General features: G+C 41.6%; 59 non-coding genes across 59 annotated transcripts; all 59 read left to right on the top strand.

Annotated features, from left to right (window-relative positions):
* Positions 1-9: 9 nt before the first annotated feature.
* Positions 10-128, top strand: LOC145633672 (5S ribosomal RNA). Its single transcript, XR_014112977.1, has one exon. It is a non-coding gene; the product is annotated as a 5S ribosomal RNA (ribosomal RNA).
* A 198-nt stretch (positions 129-326) lies between these two features.
* Positions 327-445, top strand: LOC145633770 (5S ribosomal RNA). The gene has a single exon (XR_014113072.1). It is a non-coding gene; the product is annotated as a 5S ribosomal RNA (ribosomal RNA).
* Positions 446-644: 199 nt separating this feature from the next.
* LOC145633653 (5S ribosomal RNA) lies at positions 645-763 on the top strand. Its single transcript, XR_014112959.1, has one exon. It is a non-coding gene; the product is annotated as a 5S ribosomal RNA (ribosomal RNA).
* A 198-nt stretch (positions 764-961) lies between these two features.
* On the top strand, positions 962-1,080 carry LOC145633626 (5S ribosomal RNA). Its single transcript, XR_014112932.1, has one exon. It is a non-coding gene; the product is annotated as a 5S ribosomal RNA (ribosomal RNA).
* Positions 1,081-1,278: 198 nt separating this feature from the next.
* Positions 1,279-1,397, top strand: LOC145633347 (5S ribosomal RNA). Its single transcript, XR_014112678.1, has one exon. It is a non-coding gene; the product is annotated as a 5S ribosomal RNA (ribosomal RNA).
* Positions 1,398-1,594: 197 nt separating this feature from the next.
* LOC145633359 (5S ribosomal RNA) lies at positions 1,595-1,713 on the top strand. The gene has a single exon (XR_014112689.1). It is a non-coding gene; the product is annotated as a 5S ribosomal RNA (ribosomal RNA).
* Positions 1,714-1,913: 200 nt separating this feature from the next.
* On the top strand, positions 1,914-2,032 carry LOC145633641 (5S ribosomal RNA). Its single transcript, XR_014112947.1, has one exon. It is a non-coding gene; the product is annotated as a 5S ribosomal RNA (ribosomal RNA).
* A 199-nt stretch (positions 2,033-2,231) lies between these two features.
* LOC145633795 (5S ribosomal RNA) lies at positions 2,232-2,350 on the top strand. The gene has a single exon (XR_014113096.1). It is a non-coding gene; the product is annotated as a 5S ribosomal RNA (ribosomal RNA).
* A 199-nt stretch (positions 2,351-2,549) lies between these two features.
* Positions 2,550-2,668, top strand: LOC145634008 (5S ribosomal RNA). Its single transcript, XR_014113299.1, has one exon. It is a non-coding gene; the product is annotated as a 5S ribosomal RNA (ribosomal RNA).
* Positions 2,669-2,867: 199 nt separating this feature from the next.
* Positions 2,868-2,986, top strand: LOC145634045 (5S ribosomal RNA). Its single transcript, XR_014113335.1, has one exon. It is a non-coding gene; the product is annotated as a 5S ribosomal RNA (ribosomal RNA).
* A 196-nt stretch (positions 2,987-3,182) lies between these two features.
* LOC145633796 (5S ribosomal RNA) lies at positions 3,183-3,301 on the top strand. The gene has a single exon (XR_014113097.1). It is a non-coding gene; the product is annotated as a 5S ribosomal RNA (ribosomal RNA).
* A 199-nt stretch (positions 3,302-3,500) lies between these two features.
* Positions 3,501-3,619, top strand: LOC145634036 (5S ribosomal RNA). The gene has a single exon (XR_014113326.1). It is a non-coding gene; the product is annotated as a 5S ribosomal RNA (ribosomal RNA).
* A 197-nt stretch (positions 3,620-3,816) lies between these two features.
* Positions 3,817-3,935, top strand: LOC145633779 (5S ribosomal RNA). Its single transcript, XR_014113080.1, has one exon. It is a non-coding gene; the product is annotated as a 5S ribosomal RNA (ribosomal RNA).
* A 197-nt stretch (positions 3,936-4,132) lies between these two features.
* Positions 4,133-4,251, top strand: LOC145633797 (5S ribosomal RNA). The gene has a single exon (XR_014113098.1). It is a non-coding gene; the product is annotated as a 5S ribosomal RNA (ribosomal RNA).
* Positions 4,252-4,449: 198 nt separating this feature from the next.
* On the top strand, positions 4,450-4,568 carry LOC145633623 (5S ribosomal RNA). The gene has a single exon (XR_014112929.1). It is a non-coding gene; the product is annotated as a 5S ribosomal RNA (ribosomal RNA).
* Positions 4,569-4,765: 197 nt separating this feature from the next.
* LOC145633370 (5S ribosomal RNA) lies at positions 4,766-4,884 on the top strand. The gene has a single exon (XR_014112700.1). It is a non-coding gene; the product is annotated as a 5S ribosomal RNA (ribosomal RNA).
* A 200-nt stretch (positions 4,885-5,084) lies between these two features.
* LOC145633805 (5S ribosomal RNA) lies at positions 5,085-5,203 on the top strand. Its single transcript, XR_014113106.1, has one exon. It is a non-coding gene; the product is annotated as a 5S ribosomal RNA (ribosomal RNA).
* A 201-nt stretch (positions 5,204-5,404) lies between these two features.
* Positions 5,405-5,523, top strand: LOC145633892 (5S ribosomal RNA). Its single transcript, XR_014113188.1, has one exon. It is a non-coding gene; the product is annotated as a 5S ribosomal RNA (ribosomal RNA).
* Positions 5,524-5,722: 199 nt separating this feature from the next.
* LOC145633984 (5S ribosomal RNA) lies at positions 5,723-5,841 on the top strand. Its single transcript, XR_014113276.1, has one exon. It is a non-coding gene; the product is annotated as a 5S ribosomal RNA (ribosomal RNA).
* Positions 5,842-6,037: 196 nt separating this feature from the next.
* On the top strand, positions 6,038-6,156 carry LOC145633798 (5S ribosomal RNA). The gene has a single exon (XR_014113099.1). It is a non-coding gene; the product is annotated as a 5S ribosomal RNA (ribosomal RNA).
* A 199-nt stretch (positions 6,157-6,355) lies between these two features.
* On the top strand, positions 6,356-6,474 carry LOC145634037 (5S ribosomal RNA). The gene has a single exon (XR_014113327.1). It is a non-coding gene; the product is annotated as a 5S ribosomal RNA (ribosomal RNA).
* A 197-nt stretch (positions 6,475-6,671) lies between these two features.
* Positions 6,672-6,790, top strand: LOC145633780 (5S ribosomal RNA). The gene has a single exon (XR_014113081.1). It is a non-coding gene; the product is annotated as a 5S ribosomal RNA (ribosomal RNA).
* Positions 6,791-6,989: 199 nt separating this feature from the next.
* LOC145633627 (5S ribosomal RNA) lies at positions 6,990-7,108 on the top strand. The gene has a single exon (XR_014112933.1). It is a non-coding gene; the product is annotated as a 5S ribosomal RNA (ribosomal RNA).
* A 198-nt stretch (positions 7,109-7,306) lies between these two features.
* On the top strand, positions 7,307-7,425 carry LOC145633381 (5S ribosomal RNA). Its single transcript, XR_014112711.1, has one exon. It is a non-coding gene; the product is annotated as a 5S ribosomal RNA (ribosomal RNA).
* A 198-nt stretch (positions 7,426-7,623) lies between these two features.
* On the top strand, positions 7,624-7,742 carry LOC145633661 (5S ribosomal RNA). Its single transcript, XR_014112967.1, has one exon. It is a non-coding gene; the product is annotated as a 5S ribosomal RNA (ribosomal RNA).
* Positions 7,743-7,942: 200 nt separating this feature from the next.
* LOC145634019 (5S ribosomal RNA) lies at positions 7,943-8,061 on the top strand. Its single transcript, XR_014113310.1, has one exon. It is a non-coding gene; the product is annotated as a 5S ribosomal RNA (ribosomal RNA).
* Positions 8,062-8,257: 196 nt separating this feature from the next.
* On the top strand, positions 8,258-8,376 carry LOC145633646 (5S ribosomal RNA). Its single transcript, XR_014112952.1, has one exon. It is a non-coding gene; the product is annotated as a 5S ribosomal RNA (ribosomal RNA).
* Positions 8,377-8,575: 199 nt separating this feature from the next.
* On the top strand, positions 8,576-8,694 carry LOC145633782 (5S ribosomal RNA). The gene has a single exon (XR_014113083.1). It is a non-coding gene; the product is annotated as a 5S ribosomal RNA (ribosomal RNA).
* A 199-nt stretch (positions 8,695-8,893) lies between these two features.
* Positions 8,894-9,012, top strand: LOC145633682 (5S ribosomal RNA). Its single transcript, XR_014112987.1, has one exon. It is a non-coding gene; the product is annotated as a 5S ribosomal RNA (ribosomal RNA).
* A 198-nt stretch (positions 9,013-9,210) lies between these two features.
* LOC145633628 (5S ribosomal RNA) lies at positions 9,211-9,329 on the top strand. The gene has a single exon (XR_014112934.1). It is a non-coding gene; the product is annotated as a 5S ribosomal RNA (ribosomal RNA).
* Positions 9,330-9,527: 198 nt separating this feature from the next.
* Positions 9,528-9,646, top strand: LOC145633649 (5S ribosomal RNA). The gene has a single exon (XR_014112955.1). It is a non-coding gene; the product is annotated as a 5S ribosomal RNA (ribosomal RNA).
* A 200-nt stretch (positions 9,647-9,846) lies between these two features.
* Positions 9,847-9,965, top strand: LOC145633620 (5S ribosomal RNA). Its single transcript, XR_014112927.1, has one exon. It is a non-coding gene; the product is annotated as a 5S ribosomal RNA (ribosomal RNA).
* A 199-nt stretch (positions 9,966-10,164) lies between these two features.
* Positions 10,165-10,283, top strand: LOC145634020 (5S ribosomal RNA). Its single transcript, XR_014113311.1, has one exon. It is a non-coding gene; the product is annotated as a 5S ribosomal RNA (ribosomal RNA).
* Positions 10,284-10,480: 197 nt separating this feature from the next.
* LOC145633754 (5S ribosomal RNA) lies at positions 10,481-10,599 on the top strand. The gene has a single exon (XR_014113056.1). It is a non-coding gene; the product is annotated as a 5S ribosomal RNA (ribosomal RNA).
* Positions 10,600-10,798: 199 nt separating this feature from the next.
* On the top strand, positions 10,799-10,917 carry LOC145634058 (5S ribosomal RNA). Its single transcript, XR_014113348.1, has one exon. It is a non-coding gene; the product is annotated as a 5S ribosomal RNA (ribosomal RNA).
* A 198-nt stretch (positions 10,918-11,115) lies between these two features.
* Positions 11,116-11,234, top strand: LOC145633699 (5S ribosomal RNA). The gene has a single exon (XR_014113004.1). It is a non-coding gene; the product is annotated as a 5S ribosomal RNA (ribosomal RNA).
* Positions 11,235-11,433: 199 nt separating this feature from the next.
* Positions 11,434-11,552, top strand: LOC145633985 (5S ribosomal RNA). The gene has a single exon (XR_014113277.1). It is a non-coding gene; the product is annotated as a 5S ribosomal RNA (ribosomal RNA).
* Positions 11,553-11,746: 194 nt separating this feature from the next.
* On the top strand, positions 11,747-11,865 carry LOC145633393 (5S ribosomal RNA). Its single transcript, XR_014112721.1, has one exon. It is a non-coding gene; the product is annotated as a 5S ribosomal RNA (ribosomal RNA).
* Positions 11,866-12,064: 199 nt separating this feature from the next.
* On the top strand, positions 12,065-12,183 carry LOC145633707 (5S ribosomal RNA). Its single transcript, XR_014113012.1, has one exon. It is a non-coding gene; the product is annotated as a 5S ribosomal RNA (ribosomal RNA).
* Positions 12,184-12,378: 195 nt separating this feature from the next.
* On the top strand, positions 12,379-12,497 carry LOC145633854 (5S ribosomal RNA). Its single transcript, XR_014113153.1, has one exon. It is a non-coding gene; the product is annotated as a 5S ribosomal RNA (ribosomal RNA).
* Positions 12,498-12,696: 199 nt separating this feature from the next.
* LOC145633979 (5S ribosomal RNA) lies at positions 12,697-12,815 on the top strand. The gene has a single exon (XR_014113271.1). It is a non-coding gene; the product is annotated as a 5S ribosomal RNA (ribosomal RNA).
* A 197-nt stretch (positions 12,816-13,012) lies between these two features.
* Positions 13,013-13,131, top strand: LOC145633856 (5S ribosomal RNA). The gene has a single exon (XR_014113154.1). It is a non-coding gene; the product is annotated as a 5S ribosomal RNA (ribosomal RNA).
* A 199-nt stretch (positions 13,132-13,330) lies between these two features.
* LOC145633715 (5S ribosomal RNA) lies at positions 13,331-13,449 on the top strand. The gene has a single exon (XR_014113020.1). It is a non-coding gene; the product is annotated as a 5S ribosomal RNA (ribosomal RNA).
* A 199-nt stretch (positions 13,450-13,648) lies between these two features.
* Positions 13,649-13,767, top strand: LOC145633935 (5S ribosomal RNA). Its single transcript, XR_014113230.1, has one exon. It is a non-coding gene; the product is annotated as a 5S ribosomal RNA (ribosomal RNA).
* A 198-nt stretch (positions 13,768-13,965) lies between these two features.
* Positions 13,966-14,084, top strand: LOC145633857 (5S ribosomal RNA). The gene has a single exon (XR_014113155.1). It is a non-coding gene; the product is annotated as a 5S ribosomal RNA (ribosomal RNA).
* A 198-nt stretch (positions 14,085-14,282) lies between these two features.
* Positions 14,283-14,401, top strand: LOC145633709 (5S ribosomal RNA). The gene has a single exon (XR_014113014.1). It is a non-coding gene; the product is annotated as a 5S ribosomal RNA (ribosomal RNA).
* A 196-nt stretch (positions 14,402-14,597) lies between these two features.
* LOC145633858 (5S ribosomal RNA) lies at positions 14,598-14,716 on the top strand. Its single transcript, XR_014113156.1, has one exon. It is a non-coding gene; the product is annotated as a 5S ribosomal RNA (ribosomal RNA).
* A 199-nt stretch (positions 14,717-14,915) lies between these two features.
* On the top strand, positions 14,916-15,034 carry LOC145633936 (5S ribosomal RNA). The gene has a single exon (XR_014113231.1). It is a non-coding gene; the product is annotated as a 5S ribosomal RNA (ribosomal RNA).
* Positions 15,035-15,234: 200 nt separating this feature from the next.
* Positions 15,235-15,353, top strand: LOC145633621 (5S ribosomal RNA). Its single transcript, XR_014112928.1, has one exon. It is a non-coding gene; the product is annotated as a 5S ribosomal RNA (ribosomal RNA).
* Positions 15,354-15,552: 199 nt separating this feature from the next.
* LOC145634021 (5S ribosomal RNA) lies at positions 15,553-15,671 on the top strand. The gene has a single exon (XR_014113312.1). It is a non-coding gene; the product is annotated as a 5S ribosomal RNA (ribosomal RNA).
* A 197-nt stretch (positions 15,672-15,868) lies between these two features.
* Positions 15,869-15,987, top strand: LOC145633885 (5S ribosomal RNA). Its single transcript, XR_014113182.1, has one exon. It is a non-coding gene; the product is annotated as a 5S ribosomal RNA (ribosomal RNA).
* A 199-nt stretch (positions 15,988-16,186) lies between these two features.
* On the top strand, positions 16,187-16,305 carry LOC145634059 (5S ribosomal RNA). The gene has a single exon (XR_014113349.1). It is a non-coding gene; the product is annotated as a 5S ribosomal RNA (ribosomal RNA).
* Positions 16,306-16,503: 198 nt separating this feature from the next.
* LOC145633986 (5S ribosomal RNA) lies at positions 16,504-16,622 on the top strand. The gene has a single exon (XR_014113278.1). It is a non-coding gene; the product is annotated as a 5S ribosomal RNA (ribosomal RNA).
* A 194-nt stretch (positions 16,623-16,816) lies between these two features.
* Positions 16,817-16,935, top strand: LOC145633405 (5S ribosomal RNA). Its single transcript, XR_014112732.1, has one exon. It is a non-coding gene; the product is annotated as a 5S ribosomal RNA (ribosomal RNA).
* Positions 16,936-17,134: 199 nt separating this feature from the next.
* LOC145633710 (5S ribosomal RNA) lies at positions 17,135-17,253 on the top strand. Its single transcript, XR_014113015.1, has one exon. It is a non-coding gene; the product is annotated as a 5S ribosomal RNA (ribosomal RNA).
* Positions 17,254-17,448: 195 nt separating this feature from the next.
* LOC145633860 (5S ribosomal RNA) lies at positions 17,449-17,567 on the top strand. Its single transcript, XR_014113158.1, has one exon. It is a non-coding gene; the product is annotated as a 5S ribosomal RNA (ribosomal RNA).
* A 199-nt stretch (positions 17,568-17,766) lies between these two features.
* On the top strand, positions 17,767-17,885 carry LOC145633980 (5S ribosomal RNA). Its single transcript, XR_014113272.1, has one exon. It is a non-coding gene; the product is annotated as a 5S ribosomal RNA (ribosomal RNA).
* Positions 17,886-18,082: 197 nt separating this feature from the next.
* On the top strand, positions 18,083-18,201 carry LOC145633861 (5S ribosomal RNA). The gene has a single exon (XR_014113159.1). It is a non-coding gene; the product is annotated as a 5S ribosomal RNA (ribosomal RNA).
* Positions 18,202-18,400: 199 nt separating this feature from the next.
* On the top strand, positions 18,401-18,519 carry LOC145633716 (5S ribosomal RNA). Its single transcript, XR_014113021.1, has one exon. It is a non-coding gene; the product is annotated as a 5S ribosomal RNA (ribosomal RNA).
* Positions 18,520-18,533: the final 14 nt, after the last annotated feature.

An 18,533-nucleotide genomic window follows, 5' to 3' on the forward strand; every position in this document is an offset into this window, starting at 1 on the left:
TAAGTAAATGGGTGCGATCATACCAGCACTAATGCACCGGATCCCATCAGAACTCTGCAGTTAAGCGTGCTTGGGCGAGAGTAGTACTAGGATGGGTGACCCCCTGGGAAGTCCTCGTGTTGCACCCCTTTTTTGCCGAATTCGTAATTTTTATTTGTTTTCGGTTATTTTGAGATGGGAAATGGTTTGGGACGTGTAGATCTACAAAAAAAATCAATTTGAAAAAAAAAATGTTTAATTCGGACGATCGGGGACAAAGTTACGGCATTTTGAAGGAAATCAGAGGCTGGAAAGGGTATAAATACAAAATAGCGCAATAAGTAAATGGTTGCAATCATACCAGCACTAATGCACCGGATCCCATCAGAACTCTGCAGTTAAGCGTGCTTGGGCGAGAGTAGTACTAGGATGGGTGACCTCCTGGGAAGTCCTCGTGTTGCACCCCTTTTTTGCCGAATTCGTAATTTTTATTTGTTTTCGGTTATTTTGAGATGGGAAATGGTTTGGGACGCGTAGATCTCGAAAAAAAAACCAATTTGAAAAAAAAAATGTTCAATTCGGACGATCGGGCACAAAGTTACGGCATTTCGAAGGAAATCAGAGGCTGGAAAGGGTATAAATACAAAATAGCGCAATAAGTAAATGGGTGCGATCATACCAGCACTAATGCACCGGATCCCATCAGAACTCCGCAGTTAAGCGTGCTTGGGCGAGAGTAGTACTAGGATGGGTGACCTCCTAGGAAGTCCTCGTGTTGCACCCCTTTTTTGCCGAATTCGTAATTTTTATTTGTTTTCGGTTATTTTGAGTGGGAAATGGTTTGGGACGCGTAGATCTCGAAAAAAAAACCAATTTGAAAAAAAAAATGTTTAATTCGGACGATCGGGCACACAGTTACGACATTTCGACGGAAATCAGAGGCTGGAAAGGGTATAAATACAAAATAGCGCAATAAGTAAATGGGTGCGATCATACCAGCACTAATGCACCGGATCCCATCAGAACTCCGCAGTTAAGCGTGCTTGGGCGAGAGTAGTACTAGGATGGGTGACCTCTTGGGAAGTCCTCGTGTTGCACCCCTTTTTTGCCGAATTCGTAATTTTTATTTGTTTTCGGTTATTTTGAGATGGGAAATGGTTTGGGACGTGTAGATCTACAAAAAAAACCAATTTGAAAAAAAAAATGTTTAATTCGGACGATCGGGGACAAAGTTACGGCATTTCGAAGGAAATCAGGGGCTGGAAAAGGTATAAATACAAAATAGCACAATAAGTAAATGGGTGCGATCATACCAGCACTAATGCACCGGATCCCATCAGAACTCCGCAGTTAAGCGTGCTTGGGCGAGAGTAGTACTAGGATGGGTGACCTCCTGGGAAGTCCTCGTGTTGCACCCCTTTTTTGCCGAATTCGTAATTTTTATTTGTTTTCGGTTATTTTGAGATGGGAAATGGTTTGGGACGCGTAGATCTACAAAAAAAATAATTTGAAAAAAAAAATGTTTAATTTGGAATTTCGGGGACAAAGTTACGGCATTTCGAAGGAAATCAAGGGCTGGAAAAGGTATAAATACAAAATAGCACAATAAGTAAACGGGTGCGATCATACCAGCACTAATGCACCGGATCCCATCAGAACTCCGCAGTTAAGCGTGCTTGGGCGAGAGTAGTACTAGGATGGGTGACCTCCTGGGAAGTCCTCGTGTTGCACCCCTTTTTTGCCGAATTCGTAATTTTTATTTGTTTTCGGTTATTTTGAGATGGGAAATGGTTTGGGACGCGTAGATCTCGAAAAAAAAAACCAATTTGAAAAAATAAATGTTTAATTCGGACGATCGGGCACAAAGTTACGGCATTTCGAAGGAAATCAGAGGCTGGAAAGGGTATAAATACAAAATAGCGCAATAAGTAAATGGGTGCGATCATACCAGCACTAATGCACCGGATCCCATCAGAACTCCGCAGTTAAGTGTGCTTGGGCGAGAGTAGTACTAGGATGGGTGACCTCCTGGGAAGTCCTCGTGTTGCACCCCTTTTTTGCCGAATTCGTAATTTTTATATGTTTTCGGTTATTTTGAGATGGGAAATGGTTTGGGACGCGTAGATCTCGAAAAAACAACCAATTTGAAAAAAAAAATGTTTAATTCGGACGATCGGGCACAAAGTTACGGCATTTCGAAGGAAATTAGAGGCTGGAAAGGGTATAAATACAAATTAGCGCAATAAGTAAATGGGTGCGATCATACCAGCACTAATGCACCGGATCCCATCAGAACTCAGCAGTTAAGCGTGCTTGGGCGAGAGTAGTACTAGGATGGGTGACCTCCTAGGAAGTCCTCGTGTTGCACCCCTTTTTTGCCGAATTCGTAATTTTTATTTGTTTTCGGTTATTTTGAGATGGGAAATGGTTTGGGACGCGTAGATCTCGAAAAAAAAACCAATTTGAAAAAAAAAATGTTTAATTCGGACGATCGGGCACAAAGTTACGACATTTCGAAGGAAATCAGAGGCTGGAAAGGGTATAAATACAAAATAGCGCAATAAGTAAATGTGTGCGATCATACCAGCACTAATGCACCGGATCCCATCAGAACTCCGCAGTTCAGCGTGCTTGAGCGAGAGTAGTACTAGGATAGGTGACCTCCTGGGAAGTCCTCGTGTTGCACCCCTTTTTTGCCGAATTCGTAATTTTTATTTGTTTTCGGTTATTTTGAGATGGGAAATGGTTTGGGACGCGTAGATCTCGAAAAAAAAAACCAATTTGAAAAAAAAATGTTTAATTCGGACGATCGGGCACAAAGTTACGGCATTTCGAAGGAAATCAGAGGCTGGAAAGGGTATCAATACAAAATAGCGTAATAATTAAATGGGTGCGATCATACCAGCACTAATGCACCGGATCCCATCAGAACTCCGCAGTTAAGCGTTCTTGAGCGAGAGTAATACTAGGATAGGTGACCTCCTGGGAAGTCCTCGTGTTGCACCTCTTTTTTGCCGAATTCGTAATTTTTATTTGTTTTCGGTTATTTTGAGATGGGAAATGGTTTGGGACGCGTAGATCTAATAAAAAAAAAATTTGAAAAAAAAATGTTTAATTCGGACGATCGGGCACAAAGTTACGGCATTTCGAAGGAAATTAGAGGCTGGAAAGGGTATAAATACAAATTAGCGCAATAAGTAAATGGGTGCGATCATACCAGCACTAATGCACCTGATCCCATCAGAACTCCGCAGTTAAGCGTGCTTGGGCGAGAGTAGTACTAGGATGGGTGACCTCCTAGGAAGTCCTCGTGTTGCACCCCTTTTTTGCCGAATTCGTAATTTTTATTTGTTTTCGGTTATTTTGAGATGGGAAATGGTTTGGGACGCGTAGATCTCGAAAAAAAAAACCAATTTGAAAAAAAAATGTTTAATTCGGACGATCGGGCACAAAGTTACGACATTTCGAAGGAAATCAGAGGCTGGAAAGGGTATCAATACAAAATAGCGTAATAATTAAATGGGTGCGATCATCCCAGCACTAATGCACCGGATCCCATCAGAACTCCGCAGTTAAGCGTGCTTGAGCGAGAGTAATACTAGGATAGGTGACCTCCTGGGAAGTCCTCGTGTTGCACCTCTTTTTTGCCGAATTCGTAATTTTTATTTGTTTTCGGTTATTTTGAGATGGGAAATGGTTTGGGACGCGTAGATCTAATAAAAAAAAAATTTGAAAAAAAAAATGTTTAATTCGGACGATCGGGGACAAAGTTACGGCATTTCGAAGGAAATCAGGGGCTGGAAAAGGTATAAATACAAAATAGCACAATAAGTAAATGGGTGCGATCATACCAGCACTAATGCACCGGATCCCATCAGAACTCCGCAGTTAAGCGTGCTTGGGCGAGAGGAGTACTAGGATGGGTGACTCCCTGGGAAGTCCTCGTGTTGCACCCCTTTTTTGCCGAATTCGTAATTTTTATTTGTTTTCGGTTATTTTGAGATGGGAAATGGTTTGGGACGCGTAGATCTAATAAAAAAAAAATTTGAAAAAAAAAATGTTTAATTCGGACGATCGGGCACAAAGTTACGGCATTTCGAAGGAAATTAGAGGCTGGAAAGGGTATAAATACAAATTAGCGCAATAAGTAAATGGGTGCGATCATACCAGCACTAATGCACCTGATCCCATCAGAACTCCGCAGTTAAGCGTGCTTGGGCGAGAGTAGTACTAGGATGGGTGACCTCCTAGGAAGTCCTCGTGTTGCACCCCTTTTTTGCCGAATTCGTAATTTTTATTTGTTTTCGGTTATTTTGAGATGGGAAATGGTTTGGGACGTGTAGATCTACAAAAAAAACCAATTTGAAAAAAAAAATGTTTAATTCGGACGATCGGGGACAAAGTTACGGCATTTCGAAGGAAATCAGGGGCTGGAAAAGGTATAAATACAAAATAGCACAATAAGTAAATGGGTGCGATCATACCAGCACTAATGCACCGGATCCCATCAGAACTCCGCAGTTAAGCGTGCTTGGGCGAGAGTAGTACTAGGATGGGTGACCTCGTGGGAAGTCCTCGTGTTGCACCCCTTTTTTGCCGAATTCGTAATTTTTATTTGTTTTCGGTTATTTTGAGATGGGAAATGGTTTGGGACGCGTAGATCTACAAAAAAAATAATTTGAAAAAAAAAATGTTTAATTCGGAATTTCGGGGACAAAGTTACGGCATTTCGAAGGAAATCAGGGGCTGGAAAAGGTATAAATACAAAATAGCACAATAAGTAAACGGGTGCGATCATACCAGCACTAATGCACCGGATCCCATCAGAACTCCGCAGTTAAGCGTGCTTGGGCGAGAGTAGTACTAGGATGGGTGACCTCCTGGGAAGTCCTCGTGTTGCACCCCTTTTTTGCCGAATTCGTAATTTTTATTTGTTTTCGGTTATTTTGAGATGGGAAATGGTTTGGGACGCGTAGATCTCGAAAAAAAAAACCAATTTGAAAAAATAAATGTTTAATTCGGACGATCGGGCACAAAGTTACGGCATTTCGAAGGAAATCAGAGGCTGGAAAGGGTATAAATACAAAATAGCGCAATAAGTAAATGGGTGCGATCATACCAGCACTAATGCACCGGATCCCATCAGAACTCCGCAGTTAAGTGTGCTTGGGCGAGAGTAGTACTAGGATAGGTGACCTCCTGGGAAGTCCTCGTGTTGCACCTCTTTTTTGCCGAATTCGTAATTTTTATTTGTTTTCGGTTATTTTGAGATGGGAAAGGGGTTTGGGACGCGTAGATCTACAAAAAAAAAATAATTTGAAAAAAAAAAATGTTTAATTCGGACGATCGGGGACAAAGTTACGGCATTTCGAAGGAAATCAGGAGCTGGAAAAGGTATAAATACAAAATAGCACAATAAATAAATGGGTGCGATTATACCAGCACTAATGCACCGGATCCCATCAGAACTCCCCTGTTAAGCGTGCTTGGGCGAGAGTAGTACTAGGATGGGTGACCTCCTGGGAAGTCCTCGTGTTGCACCCCTTTTTTGCCGAATTCGTAATTTTTATTTGTTTTCGGTTATTTTGAGATGGGAAATGGTTTGGGACGCGTAGATCTCGAAAAAAAAAACCAATTTGAAAAAAAAATGTTTAATTCGGACGATCGGGCACAAAGTTACGGCATTTCGAAGGAAATCAGAGGCTGGAAAGGGTATCAATACAAAATAGCGTAATAATTAAATGGGTGCGATCATACCAGCACTAATGCACCGGATCCCATCAGAACTCCGCAGTTAAGCGTGCTTGAGCGAGAGTAATACTAGGATAGGTGACCTCCTGGGAAGTCCTCGTGTTGCACCTCTTTTTTGCCGAATTCGTAATTTTTATTTGTTTTCGGTTATTTTGAGATGGGAAATGGTTTGGGACGCGTAGATCTAATAAAAAAAAAATTTGAAAAAAAAATGTTTAATTCGGACGATCGGGCACAAAGTTACGGCATTTCGAAGGAAATTAGAGGCTGGAAAGGGTATAAATACAAATTAGCGCAATAAGTAAATGGGTGCGATCATACCAGCACTAATGCACCTGATCCCATCAGAACTCCGCAGTTAAGCGTGCTTGGGCGAGAGTAGTACTAGGATGGGTGACCTCCTAGGAAGTCCTCGTGTTGCACCCCTTTTTTGCCGAATTCGTAATTTTTATTTGTTTTCGGTTATTTTGAGATGGGAAATGGTTTGGGACGCGTAGATCTCGAAAAAAAAAACCAATTTGAAAAAAAAATGTTTAATTCGGACGATCGGGCACAAAGTTACGGCATTTCGAAGGAAATCAGAGGCTGGAAAGGGTATCAATACAAAATAGCGTAATAATTAAATGGGTGCGATCATCCCAGCACTAATGCACCGGATCCCATCAGAACTCCGCAGTTAAGCGTGCTTGAGCGAGAGTAATACTAGGATAGGTGACCTCCTGGGAAGTCCTCGTGTTGCACCTCTTTTTTGCCGAATTCGTAATTTTTATTTGTTTTCGGTTATTTTGAGATGGGAAATGGTTTGGGACGCGTAGATCTAATAAAAAAAAAATTTGAAAAAAAAAATGTTTAATTCGGACGATCGGGGACAAAGTTACGGCATTTCGAAGGAAATCAGGGGCTGGAAAAGGTATAAATACAAAATAGCACAATAAGTAAATGGGTGCGATCATACCAGCACTAATGCACCGGATCCCATCAGAACTCCGCAGTTAAGCGTGCTTGGGCGAGAGGAGTACTAGGATGGGTGACTCCCTGGGAAGTCCTCGTGTTGCACCCCTTTTTTGCCGAATTCGTAATTTTTATTTGTTTTCGGTTATTTTGAGATTGGAAATGGTTTGGGACGCGTAGATCTCGAAAAAAAAACCAATTTGAAAAAAAAAATGTTTAATTCGTACGATCGGGCACAAAGTTACGGCATTTCGTAGGAAATCAGAGGCTGGAAAGGGTATAAATACAAAATAGCGCAATAAGTAAATGGGTGCGATCATACCAGCACTAATGCACCGGATCCCATCAGAACTCCGCAGTTAAGCGTGCTTGGGCGAGAGTAGTACTAGGATGGGTGACCTCTTGGGAAGTCCTCGTGTTGCACCCCTTTTTTGCCGAATTCGTAATTTTTATTTGTTTTCGGTTATTTTGAGATGGGAAATGGTTTGGGACGTGTAGATCTACAAAAAAAACCAATTTGAAAAAAAAAATGTTTAATTCGGACGATCGGGGACAAAGTTACGGCATTTCGAAGGAAATCAGGGGCTGGAAATGGTATAAATACAAAATAGCACAATAAGTAAATGGGTGCGATCATACCAGCACTAATGCACCGGATCCCATCAGAACTCCGCAGTTAAGCGTGCTTGGGCGAGAGTAGTACTAGGATGGGTGACCTCCTGGGAAGTCCTCGTGTTGCACCCCTTTTTTGCCGAATTCGTAATTTTTATTTGTTTTCGGTTATTTTGAGAAGGGAAATGGTTTGGGACGCGTAGATCTACAAAAAAAAATAATTTGAAAAAAAAAATATTTAATTCGGAATTTCGGGGACAAAGTTACGGCATTTCGAAGGAAATCAGGGGCTGGAAAAGGTATAAATACAAAATAGCACAATAAGTAAATGGGTGCGATCATACCAGCACTAATGCACCAGATCCCATCAGAACTCCGCAGTTAAGCGTGCTTGGGCGAGAGTAGTACTAGGATGGGTGACCTCCTGGGAAGTCCTCGTGTTGCACCCCTTTTTTTGCCGAATTCGTAATTTTTATTTGTTTTCGGTTATTTTGAGATGGGAAATGGTTTGGGACGCGTAGATCTCGAAAAAAAAACCAATTTGAAAAAAAAAATGTTTAATTCGGACGATCGGGCACAAAGTTACGACATTTCGAAGGAAATCAGAGGCTGGAAAGGGTATAAATACAAAATAGCGCAATAAGTAAATGTGTGCGATCATACCAGCACTAATGCACCGGATCCCATCAGAACTCCGCAGTTAAGCGTGCTTGAGCGAGAGTAATACTAGGATAGGTGACCTCCTGGGAAGTCCTCGTGTTGCACCTCTTTTTTGCCGAATTCGTAATTTTTATTTGTTTTCGGTTATTTTGAGATGGGAAATGGTTTGGGACGCGTAGATCTAATAAAAAAAAAATTTGAAAAAAAAATGTTTAATTCGGACGATCGGGGACAAAGTTACGGCATTTCGAAGGAAATCAGGGGCTGGAAAAGGTATAAATACAAAATAGCACAATAAGTAAATGGGTGCGATCATACCAGCACTAATGCACCGGATCCCATCAGAACTCCGCAGTTAAGCGTGCTTGGGCGAGAGTAGTACTAGGATGGGTGACCTCCTAGGAAGTTCTCGTGTTGCACCCCTTTTTTGCCGAATTCGTAATTTTTATTTGTTTTCGGTTATTTTGAGATGGGAAATGGTTTGGGACGCGTAGATCTCGAAAAAAAAACCAATTTGAAAAAAAAAATGTTCAATTCGGACGATCGGGCACAAAGTTACGGCATTTCGAAGGAAATCAAAGGCTGGAAAGGGTATAAATACAAAATAGCGCAATAAGTAAATGGGTGCGATCATACCAGCACTAATGCACCGGATCCCATCAGAACTCCGCAGTTAAGCGTGCTTGGGCGAGAGTACTACTAGGATGGGTGACCTCCTAGGAAGTCCTCGTGTTGCACCCCTTTTTTGCCGAATTCGTAATTTTTATTTGTTTTCGGTTATTTTGAGATGGGAAATAGTTTGGGACGCGTAGATATCGAAAAAAAAACCAATTTGAAAAAAAAAATGTTTAATTCGGACGATCGGGCACAAAGTTACGACATTTCGACGGAAATCAGAGGCTGGAAAGGGTATAAATACAAAATAGCGCAATAAGTAAATGGGTGCGATCATACCAGCACTAATGCACCGGATCCCATCAGAACTCTGCAGTTAAGCGTGCTTGGGCGAGAGTAGTACTAGGATGGGTGACCTCTTGGGAAGTCCTCGTGTTGCACCCCGTTTTTGCCGAATTCGTAATTTTTATTTGTTTTCGGTTATTTTGAGATGGGAAATGGTTTGGGACGTGTAGATCTACAAAAAAAACCAATTTGAAAAAAAAAATGTTTAATTCGGACAATCGAGGACAAAGTTACGGCATTTCGAAGGAAATCAGGGGCTGGAAAAGGTATAAATACAAAATAGCACAATAAGTAAATGGGTGCGATCATACCAGCACTAATGCACCGGATCCCATCAGAACTCCGCAGTTAAGCGTGCTTGGGCGAGAGTAGTACTAGGATGGGTGACCTCTTGGGAAGTCCTCGTGTTGCACCCCTTTTTTGCCGAATTCGTAATTTTTATTTGTTTTCGGTTATTTTGAGATGGGAAATGGTTTGGGACGCGTAGATCTACAAAAAAAAATAATTTGAAAAAAAAAATGTTTAATTCGGAATTTCGGGGACAAAGTTACGGCATTTCGAAGGAAATCAGGGGCTGGAAAAGGTATAAATACAAAATAGCACAATAAGTAAATGGGTGCGATCATACCAGCACTAATGCTCCGGATCCCATCAGAACTCCGCAGTTAAGCGTGCTTGGGCGAGAGTAGTACTAGGATGGGTGACCTCCTGGGAAGTCCTCGTGTTGCACCCCTTTTTTGCCGAATTCGTAATTTTTATTTGTTTTCGGTTATTTTGAGATGGGAAATGGTTTGGGACGCGTAGATCTCGAAAAAAAAAACCAATTTGAAAAAATAAATGTTTAATTCGGACGATCGGGCACAAAGTTACGGCATTTCGAAGGAAATCAGAGGCTGGAAAGGGTATAAATACAAAATAGCGCAATAAGTAAATGGGTGCGATCATACCAGCACTAATGCACCGGATCCCATCAGAACTCCGCAGTTAAGGGTGCTTGGGCGAGAGTAGTACTAGGATGGGTGACCTCCTGGGAAGTCCTCGTGTTGCACCCCTTTTTTGCCGAATTCGTAATTTTTATTTGTTTTCGGTTATTTTGAGATGGGAAATGGTTTGGGACGCGTAGATCTCGAAAAAAAAACCAATTTGAAAAAAAAAATGTTTAATTCGGACGATCGGGCACAAAGTTACGACATTTCGAAAGAAATCAGAGGCTGGAAAGGGTATAAATACAAAATAGCGCAATAAGTAAATGTGTGCGATCATACCAGCACTAATGCACCGGATCCCATCAGAACTCCGCAGTTAAGCGTGCTTGAGCGAGAGTAATACTAGGATAGGTGACCTCCTGGGAAGTCCTCGTGTTGCACCTCTTTTTTGCCGAATTCGTAATTTTTATTTGTTTTCGGTTATTTTGAGATGGGAAATGGTTTGGGACGCGTAGATCTAATAAAAAAAAAATTTGAAAAAAAAAATGTTTAATTCGGACGATCGGGCACAAAGTTACGGCATTTCGAAGGAAATTAGAGGCTGGAAAGGGTATAAATACAAATTAGCGCAATAAGTAAATGGGTGCGATCATACCAGCACTAATGCACCGGAACCCATCAGAACTCCGCAGTTAAGCGTGCTTGGGCGAGAGTAGTACTAGGATGGGTGACCTCCTAGGAAGTCCTCGTGTTGCACCCCTTTTTTGCCGAATTCGTAATTTTTATTTGTTTTCGGTTATTTTGAGATGGGAAATGGTTTGGGACGCGTAGATCTCGAAAAAAAAACCAATTTGAAAAAAAAAATGTTTAATTCGGACGATCGGGCACAAAGTTACGACATTTCGAAGGAAATCAGAGGCTGGAAAGGGTATAAATGCAAAATAGCGCAATAAGTAAATGTGTGGGATCATACCAGCACTAATGCACCGGATCCCATCAGAACTCCGCAGTTAAGCGTGCTTGAGCGAGAGTAATACTAGGATAGGTGACCTCCTGGGAAGTCCTCGTGTTGCACCTCTTTTTTGCCGAATTCGTAATTTTTATTTGTTTTCGGTTATTTTGAGATGGGAAATGGTTTGGGACGCGTAGATCTACAATAAAAAATAATTTGAAAAAAAAAATGTTTAATTCGGACGATCGGGGACAAAGTTACGGCATTTCGAAGGAAATCAGGAGCTGGAAAAGGTATAAATACAAAATAGCACAATAAGTAAATGGGTGCGATCATACCAGCACTAATGCACCGGATCCCATCAGAACTCCGCTGTTAAGCGTGCTTGGGCGAGAGTAGTACTAGGATGGGTGACCTCGTGGGAAGTCCTCGTGTTGCACCCCTTTTTTGCCGAATTCGTAATTTTTATTTGTTTTCGGTTATTTTGAGATGGGAAATGGTTTGGGACGCGTAGATCTCGAAAAAAAAACCAATTTGAAAAAAAAAATGTTTAATTCGGACGATCGGGCACAAAGTTACGGCATTTCGAAGGAAATCAGAGGCTGGAAAGGGTATAAATACAAAATAGCGTAATAAGTAAATGGGTGCGATCATACCAGCACTAATGCACCGGATCCCATCAGAACTCCGCAGTTAAGCGTGCTTGAGCGAGAGTAATACTAGGATAGGTGACCTCCTGGGAAGTCCTCGTGTTGCACCTCTTTTTTGCCGAATTCGTAATTTTTATTTGTTTTCGGTTATTTTGAGATGGGAAATGGTTTGGGACGCGTAGATCTAATAAAAAAAAATTGAAAAAAAAATGTTTAATTCGGACGATCGGGGACAAAGTTACGGCATTTCGAAGGAAATCAGGGGCTGGAAAAGGTATAAATACAAAATAGCACAATAAGTAAATGGGTGCGATCATACCAGCACTAATGCACCGGATCCCATCAGAACTCCGCAGTTAAGCGTGCTTGGGCGAGAGTAGTACTAGGATGGGTGACCTCCTGGGAAGTCCTCGTGTTGCACCCCTTTTTTGCCGAATTCGTAATTTTTATTTGTTTTCGGTTATTTTGAGATGGGAAATGGTTTGGGACGCGTAGATCTCGAAAAAAAAACCAATTTGAAAAAAAAAATGTTTAATTCGGACGATCGGGCACAAAGTTACGACATTTCGAAGGAAATCAGAGGCTGGAAAGGGTATAAATACAAAATAGCGCAATAAGTAAATGGGTGCGATCATACCAGCACTAATGCACCGGATCCCATCAGAACTCCGCAGTTAAGCGTGCTTGGGCGAGAGTAGTACTAGGATAGGTGACCGCCTGGGAAGTCCTCGTGTTGCACCCCTTTTTTGCCGAATTCGTAATTTTTATTTATTTTCGGTTATTTTGAGATTGGAAATGGTTTGGGACGCGTAGATCTAATAAAAAAAAATTGAAAAAAAAAATGTTTAATTCGGACGATCGGGGACAAAGTTACGGCATTTCGAAGGAAATCAGGGGCTGGAAAAGGTATAAATACAAAATAGCACAATAAGTAAATGGGTGCGATCATACCAGCACTAATGCACCGGATCCCATCAGAACTCTGCAGTTAAGCGTGCTTGGGCGAGAGGAGTACTAGGATGGGTGACTCCCTGGGAAGTCCTCGTGTTGCACCCCTTTTTTGCCGAATTCGTAATTTTTATTTGTTTTCGGTTATTTTGAGATTGGAAATGGTTTGGGACGCGTAGATCTCGATAAAAAAACCAATTTGAAAAAAAAATTGTTTAATTTGGACGATCGGGCACAAAGTTACGGCATTTCAAAGGAAATCAGAGGCTGGAAAGGGTATAAATACAAAATAGCGCAATAAGTAAATGGGTGCGATCATACCAGCACTAATGCACCGGATCCCATCAGAACTCCGCAGTTAAGCGTGTTTGAGCGAGAGTAGTACTAGGATAGGTGACCTCCTGGGAAGTCCTCGTGTTGCAACCCTTTTTTGCCGAATTCGTAATTTTTTTTTGTTTTTCGGTTATTTTGAGATCGGAAATGGTTTGGGACGCGTAGTTCTACAAAAAAAACAATTTGAAAAAAAAATGTTTAATTCGGACGATCGGGGACAAAGTTACGGCATTTCGAAGGAAATCAGGGGCTGGAAAGGGTATAAATACAAAATAGCACAATAAGTAAATGGGTGCGATCATACCAGCACTAATGCACCGGATCCCATCAGAACTCTGCAGTTAAGCGTGCTTGGGCGAGAGGAGTACTAGGATGGGTGACTCCCTGGGAAGTCCTCGTGTTGCACCCCTTTTTTGCCGAATTCGTAATTTTTATTTGTTTTCGGTTATTTTGAGATTGGAAATGGTTTGGGACGCGTAGATCTCGAAAAAAAAACCAATTTGAAAAAAAAAATGTTTAATTCGGACGATCGGGCACAAAGTTACGGCATTTCGAAGGAAATCAGAGGCTGGAAAGGGTATAAATACAAAATAGCGCAATAAGTAAATGGGTGCGATCATACCAGCACTAATGCACCGGATCCCATCAGAACTCCGCAGTTAAGCGTGCTTGGGCGAGAGTAGTACTAGGATAGGTGACCTCTTGGGAAGTCCTCGTGTTGCACCCCTTTTTTGCCGAATTCGTAATTTTTATTTATTTTCGGTTATTTTGAGATGGGAAATGGTTTGGGACGCGTAGATCTCGATAAAAAAACCAATTTGAAAAATAAAATGTTTAATTCGGACGATCGGGCACAAAGTTACGGCATTTCGAAGGAAATCAGAGGCTGGAAAGGGTATAAATACAAAATAGCGCAATAAGTAAATGGGTGCGATCATACCAGCACTAATGCACCGGATCCCATCAGAACTCCGCAGTTAAGCGTGTTTGAGCGAGAGTAGTACTAGGATAGGTGACCTCCTGGGAAGTCCTCGTGTTGCACCCCTTTTTTGCCGAATTCGCAATTTTTATTTGTTTTCGGTTATTTTGAGATCGGAAATGGTTTGGGACGCGTAGTTCTACAAAAAAAAACAATTTGAAAAAAAAAATGTTTAATTCGGACGATCGGGGACAAAGTTACGACATTTCGAAGGAAATCAGGGGCTGGAAAGGGTATAAATACAAAATAGCACAATAAGTAAATGGGTGCGATCATACCAGCACTAATGCACCGGATCCCATCAGAACTCTGCAGTTAAGCGTGCTTGGGCGAGAGGAGTACTAGGATGGGTGACTCCCTGGGAAGTCCTCGTGTTGCACCCCTTTTTTGCCGAATTCGTAATATTTATTTGTTTTCGGTTATTTTGAGATGGGAAATGGTTTGGGACGCGTAGATCTCGAAAAAAAACCAATTTGAAAAAAAAAATGTTTAATTCGGACGATCGGGCACAAAGTTACGGCATTTCGAAGGAAATCAGAGGCTGGAAAGGGTATAAATACAAAATAGCGCAATAAGTAAATGGGTGCGATCATACCAGCACTAATGCACCGGATCCCATCAGAACTCCGCAGTTAAGCGTGCTTGGGCGAGAGTAGTACTAGGATAGGTGACCGCCTGGGAAGTCCTCGTGTTGCACCCCTTTTTTGCCGAATTCGTAATTTTTATTTATTTTCGGTTATTTTGAGATGGGAAATGGTTTGGGACGCGTAGATCTAATAAAAAAAAAATTGAAAAAAAAAATGTTTAATTCGGACGATCGGGGACAAAGTTACGGCATTTCGAAGGAAATCAGGGGCTGGAAAAGGTATAAATACAAAATAGCACAATAAGTAAATGGGTGCGATCATACCAGCACTAATGCACCGGATCCCATCAGAACTCTGCAGTTAAGCGTGCTTGGGCGAGAGGAGTACTAGGATGGGTGACTCCCTGGGAAGTCCTCGTGTTGCACCCCTTTTTTGCCGAATTCGTAATTTTTATTTGTTTTCGGTTATTTTGAGATTGGAAATGGTTTGGGACGCGTAGATCTCGATAAAAAAACCAATTTGAAAAAAAAAATGTTTAATTTGGACGATCGGGCACAAAGTTACGGCATTTCGAAGGAAATCAGAGGCTGGAAAGGGTATAAATACAAAATAGCGCAATAAGTAAATGGGTGCGATCATACCAGCACTAATGCACCGGATCCCATCAGAACTCCGCAGTTAAGCGTGTTTGAGCGAGAGTAGTACTAGGATAGGTGACCTCCTGGGAAGTCCTCGTGTTGCACCCCTTTTTTGCCGAATTCGTAATTTTTATTTGTTTTCGGTTATTTTGAGATGGGAAATGGTTTGGGACGCGTAGATCTCGAAAAAAAAAACCAATTTGAAAAAATAAATGTTTAATTCGGACGATCGGGCACAAAGTTACGGCATTTCGAAGGAAATCAGAGGCTGGAAAGGGTATAAATACAAAATAGCGCAATAAGTAAATGGGTGCGATCATACCAGCACTAATGCACCGGATCCCATCAGAACTCCGCAGTTAAGGGTGCTTGGGCGAGAGTAGTACTAGGATGGGTGACCTCCTGGGAAGTCCTCGTGTTGCACCCCTTTTTTGCCGAATTCGTAATTTTTATTTGTTTTCGGTTATTTTGAGATGGGAAATGGTTTGGGACGCGTAGATCTCGAAAAAAAAACCAATTTGAAAAAAAAAATGTTTAATTCGGACGATCGGGCACAAAGTTACGACATTTCGAAAGAAATCAGAGGCTGGAAAGGGTATAAATACAAAATAGCGCAATAAGTAAATGTGTGCGATCATACCAGCACTAATGCACCGGATCCCATCAGAACTCCGCAGTTAAGCGTGCTTGAGCGAGAGTAATACTAGGATAGGTGACCTCCTGGGAAGTCCTCGTGTTGCACCTCTTTTTTGCCGAATTCGTAATTTTTATTTGTTTTCGGTTATTTTGAGATGGGAAATGGTTTGGGACGCGTAGATCTAATAAAAAAAAAATTTGAAAAAAAAAATGTTTAATTCGGACGATCGGGCACAAAGTTACGGCATTTCGAAGGAAATTAGAGGCTGGAAAGGGTATAAATACAAATTAGCGCAATAAGTAAATGGGTGCGATCATACCAGCACTAATAAACCGGAACCCATCAGAACTCCGCAGTTAAGCGTGCTTGGGCGAGAGTAGTACTAGGATGGGTGACCTCCTAGGAAGTCCTCGTGTTGCACCCCTTTTTTGCCGAATTCGTAATTTTTATTTGTTTTCGGTTATTTTGAGATGGGAAATGGTTTGGGACGCGTAGATCTCGAAAAAAAAACCAATTTGAAAAAAAAAATGTTTAATTCGGACGATCGGGCACAAAGTTACGACATTTCGAAGGAAATCAGAGGCTGGAAAGGGTATAAATGCAAAATAGCGCAATAAGTAAATGTGTGGGATCATACCAGCACTAATGCACCGGATCCCATCAGAACTCCGCAGTTAAGCGTGCTTGAGCGAGAGTAATACTAGGATAGGTGACCTCCTGGGAAGTCCTCGTGTTGCACCTCTTTTTTGCCGAATTCGTAATTTTTATTTGTTTTCGGTTATTTTGAGATGGGAAATGGTTTGGGACGCGTAGATCTACAATAAAAAATAATTTGAAAAAAAAAATGTTTAATTCGGACGATCGGGGACAAAGTTACGGCATTTCGAAGGAAATCAGGAGCTGGAAAAGGTATAAATACAAAATAGCACAATAAGTAAATGGGTGCGATCATACCAGCACTAATGCACCGGATCCCATCAGAACTCCGCAGTTAAGCGTGCTTGAGCGAGAGTAATACTAGGATAGGTGACCTCCTGGGAAGTCCTCGTGTTGCACCTCTTTTTTGCCGAATTCGTAATTTTTATTTGTTTTCGGTTATTTTGAGATGGGAAATGGTTTGGGACGCGTAGATCTAATAAAAAAAAATTGAAAAAAAAATGTTTAATTCGGACGATCGGGGACAAAGTTACGGCATTTCGAAGGAAATCAGGGGCTGGAAAAGGTATAAATACAAAATAGCACAATAAGTAAATGGGTGCGATCATACCAGCACTAATGCACCGGATCCCATCAGAACTCCGCAGTTAAGCGTGCTTGGGCGAGAGTAGTACTAGGATGGGTGACCTCCTGGGAAGTCCTCGTGTTGCACCCCTTTTTTGCCGAATTCGTAATTTTTATTTGTTTTCGGTTATTTTGAGATGGGAAATGGTTTGGGACGCGTAGATCTCGAAAAAAAAACCAATTTGAAAAAAAAAATGTTTAATTCGGACGATCGGGCACAAAGTTACGACATTTCGAAGGAAATCAGAGGCTGGAAAGGGTATAAATACAAAATAGCGCAATAAGTAAATGGGTGCGATCATACCAGCACTAATGCACCGGATCCCATCAGAACTCCGCAGTTAAGCGTGCTTGGGCGAGAGTAGTACTAGGATAGGTGACCGCCTGGGAAGTCCTCGTGTTGCACCCCTTTTTTGCCGAATTCGTAATTTTTATTTATTTTCGGTTATTTTGAGATTGGAAATGGTTTGGGACGCGTAGATCTAATAAAAAAAAATTGAAAAAAAAAATGTTTAATTCGGACGATCGGGGACAAAGTTACGGCATTTCGAAGGAAATCAGGGGCTGGAAAAGGTATAAATACAAAATAGCACAATAAGTAAATGGGTGCGATCATACCAGCACTAATGCACCGGATCCCATCAGAACTCTGCAGTTAAGCGTGCTTGGGCGAGAGGAGTACTAGGATGGGTGACTCCCTGGGAAGTCCTCGTGTTGCACCCCTTTTTTGCCGAATTCGTAATTTTTATTTGTTTTCGGTTATTTTGAGATTGGAAATGGTTTGGGACGCGTAGATCTCGATAAAAAAACCAATTTGAAAAAAAAAATGTTTAATTTGGACGATCGGGCACAAAGTTACGGCATTTCAAAGGAAATCAGAGGCTGGAAAGGGTATAAATACAAAATAGCGCAATAAGTAAATGGGTGCGATCATACCAGCACTAATGCACCGGATCCCATCAGAACTCCGCAGTTAAGCGTGTTTGAGCGAGAGTAGTACTAGGATAGGTGACCTCCTGGGAAGTCCTCGTGTTGCAACCCTTTTTTGCCGAATTCGTAATTTTTTTTTGTTTTTCGGTTATTTTGAGATCGGAAATGGTTTGGGACGCGTAGTTCTACAAAAAAAACAATTTGAAAAAAAAATGTTTAATTCGGACGATCGGGGACAAAGTTACGGCATTTCGAAGGAAATCAGGGGCTGGAAAGGGTATAAATACAAAATAGCACAATAAGTAAATGGGTGCGATCATACCAGCACTAATGCACCGGATCCCATCAGAACTCTGCAGTTAAGCGTGCTTGGGCGAGAGGAGTACTAGGATGGGTGACTCCCTGGGAAGTCCTCGTGTTGCACCCCTTTTTTGCCGAATTCGTAATTTTTATTTGTTTTCGGTTATTTTGAGATTGGAAATGGTTTGGGACGCGTAGATCTCGAAAAAAAAACCAATTTGAAAAAAAAAATGTTTAATTCGGACGATCGGGCACAAAGTTACGGCATTTCGAAGGAAATCAGAGGCTGGAAAGGGTATAAATACAAAATAGCGCAATAAGTAAATGGGTGCGATCATACCAGCACTAATGCACCGGATCCCATCAGAACTCCGCAGTTAAGCGTGCTTGGGCGAGAGTAGTACTAGGATAGGTGACCTCTTGGGAAGTCCTCGTGTTGCACCCCTTTTTTGCCGAATT

The sequence above is a fragment of the Chenopodium album genome, chromosome 5, assembly GCF_948465745.1.
Source record: "Chenopodium album chromosome 5, dcCheAlbu1.1, whole genome shotgun sequence".
In the NCBI taxonomy this organism is placed as follows: domain Eukaryota; kingdom Viridiplantae; phylum Streptophyta; class Magnoliopsida; order Caryophyllales; family Amaranthaceae; genus Chenopodium; species Chenopodium album.